Genomic DNA, 2,841 nt, shown 5'->3' on the forward strand with positions numbered 1-2,841 from the left:
GGGAGGGAGGGAGGGAGGGAGGGAAGGAGGGGAGGAGGGGAGGAGGGAAAGAAGGAAGGAAGGAAGGAAACTAAGCCAAGCCCCTCTCTCGCGGTACCCTAACTTCTCCTGGGGAAGGACCTCTGAACTGCCTGCGCTGGTAATGACACGTAGGTGAACCGGTCCTGGCTTTCTTAGAAGATACAGGTCCTGGCTTTCTTAGAAGATTCCCTGCTGCATAAAACCAAATCCCGTTGCACTTTCCTGGGTTCCTTGACTTTGTCCTTTGTCATTTCCAGGATGGAGCAAAGGCACTGGTAATTTGGGTTTTACTTGCCTGGTACCTCTGGCATGGAGTGGCTAAACGGTGGCACCATGTACTAGTTGCTGCCATCTTCAGATAAAATCTTGAATCAATATGACAAAAGTCAGATGAATACTAGCTGCCAATCACCCTGCTTCTCTTAGGGGCAGCCTGTTTGGAGCCTAGACCAGCTTCAACCTGCAAGAACTCTGGATATTTAGAACATTTAAAATTCCAAATACAGTATCCTAGGAATTCAGGTCAGCTGAAGGCCAATTGGGAAGGGCTTACCTTAAATGAATCAGAAAGAAAAAGGTGTGGGTGTTTGCTAACATTTTTTGAGTATCGGGTATGTGCCAGGTACTTTTTCTTATTATTTTAAGCAAGTGTATGAACATCCCTGAGAATAACAAATCATTGTTCCCATTTCACAAGGGGGAATCTATGACTTAGAGAGGTTTAAGTAACTTGCCCAAAGTCACAGAGCTAGTAGGTAGCACAGTTAGGCTTTGAAGTCAGGTGTATCTAACACCAAACCCTATGTCCAATTTCTACCATACCACCAGCAAGATGGAAGAAAAATGAAATAAAGGGACCAGGCAAGAGCCAGTTTCAGGAACATTTAAAGGGAAAGAGGAGTAAGGAGGAACTCAGAGAAAGAATCTTGAAACGAGGAAATGTCGTGCCAGGTAAATCAGTGAGTCAAAAACTAAAAACAGCTGTACTAGTTGGCAGATTGGACATAGTCCAAGGCAAGAAAATCATTCTTGTAGGGAGATTAAGATATTTTGGACCAAGATTGTGGGCTTTAGTCATCCTGTCTGAAGCCACTCTGAAATCACCTTTATCAAAACTGCCATAAGGCAGGCCTAGGCACTATCACATGGACATCCTACTAAATCCCAGTATAGACGCTCGACATCTCATCGCAGATGCAGGAGGTTCACATTCTGAAAGAGCATCTCTAGGACTAAGGAGGAACATTCAAGGACAGAGTTTCAAGTTAGGAATGCTCACTGGAAATCTGCTCTGTCCTCTCTGGGATCTGAAAGTAGAATTTCCCAAGCACTAAATGCTGAGGCGTGGGCTTTCCAAGAATTTCCTGAATCGTTAATTCTGAGAATGTCACTGATTATTACAGACGGATCACCATGCAGGAAAAGGAGAGGCTGATTTGGGTTTTTTTCATGGGGAAGGTGAACTTCCAGATCACAGTGCCCTCTAGGACACGGGGTTTGAAAGTCATGAGCGTCAGGGACAACTCACCGTTTTAGCTGGCCCAGCCGGGCTCCTGCCCAGCACCCCTTGATCACACACAAAGCTCCATTGTGGCCAGGACAGCCTCATAAAAGACCGAAAGCTTAGCAGCTGCCCGCCAAAACCCAGCCAGGCTTCACAAGAAGTGATTTGTGCTGTGAGCAGAGCTTTGACCCTGGTTTTGAACTCAGCTGACAGTCAGCAAAGGGGAAATCAGTCCCTGTACAAAACAGGAAGGAAATGAGATGAAATGAACTGCATTGTAAGCTACCAGAGGGTGCCTAATGGCATCCTCACCACACAGAAGTCCCAGGAAGAAAGACTGATGATTTTGCATGGGGGAGAAGCCCAGACAAGCACCAGGAAAGGAAAGAACCGAGGGAATCTGCATTTGGCTTGGCTGTTTCTCTTCCTCCTTGCCTGTCTGACTTAAACAGCCACTGTCTACAAAAGGACGCATCTGTATGAATCCACTTACATGAGGAACCTAGAATGGACAAATTCATAGAGACAGAAAGTAGAACAGAAGTTGGCCAGGCCTGGCAGGATGGGGAATCCGGAGTTATTGCTTAATGGACACAGAGTTTCTGTTTGGATGATGAAAAAGTTCTGGAGAGAGACTGTATTGATAGTTGCACAAATGCTGTAAATGTACTTAATGCCACTGAATTGTACACTGAAAAACGGTTATGATAACACATTTTGTTATATTTTACCACATATGTGTGTGGTGTATATATATTTGTATATATTATTTATATATTTTACATATACATTTATGTAAAATTACACATACATATGTAAAATTGTATGTATATGTAATTTATATATACATATATATGTAAAAAATATAAATGTATTATCATGATGTAATACTTCGTTGGAGTAAAAGCCCAGGTGAAAGCAATCAGCTGACAGGACCTCTACACATGGACATTCTTTGCTTGAATTTTTGTTTGTTTGTTTCTCTTTTTAATTTTATTTATTTATTTTTGAGATGGAGTCTCACTCTGTCACCCAGGCTGGAGTGCAGTGCCATGATCTTGATTCGATAAAACCTCCACCTCCCAGGTTCAAGTAATTCTTGTGCCTCATCCTCCCAAGTAGCTAGGATTACAGGCATTCACCACCACACCCAGCTAATTTTTGTATTTGTAGTAGAGATGGGGTTTCACCGTGTTGGCCAGGCTGGTCTCAAACTCCTGACCACAGGTGATCTGCCTGCTTTGGCCTCCCAAAGTGCTGGGATTACAGGCATGAGCCACTGCACCCAGCCTTTTTGCTTTTAATTTTTTTTTTTT

The 2,841-nt window shown here is 43.4% G+C and overlaps 1 protein-coding gene across 1 annotated transcript in view; it reads right to left on the bottom strand.

Annotated features, from left to right (window-relative positions):
- The window catches only part of RUBCNL (rubicon like autophagy enhancer), a 55,694-nt gene extending 53,482 nt beyond the window's left edge, over positions 1 to 2,212 (bottom strand). The window contains exon 1 of the mRNA XM_017862075.1: positions 1,550 to 2,212. The gene's annotated coding sequence lies outside the window, so the exon portion shown is untranslated. The remainder of the gene's footprint in view (positions 1 to 1,549) is intronic.
- Between the last annotated feature and the right edge of the window lie 629 nt (positions 2,213 to 2,841).

The sequence above is a fragment of the Rhinopithecus bieti genome, unplaced genomic scaffold, assembly GCF_001698545.2.
Source record: "Rhinopithecus bieti isolate Rb0 unplaced genomic scaffold, ASM169854v2 scaffold_61533, whole genome shotgun sequence".
NCBI lineage: Eukaryota > Metazoa > Chordata > Mammalia > Primates > Cercopithecidae > Rhinopithecus > Rhinopithecus bieti.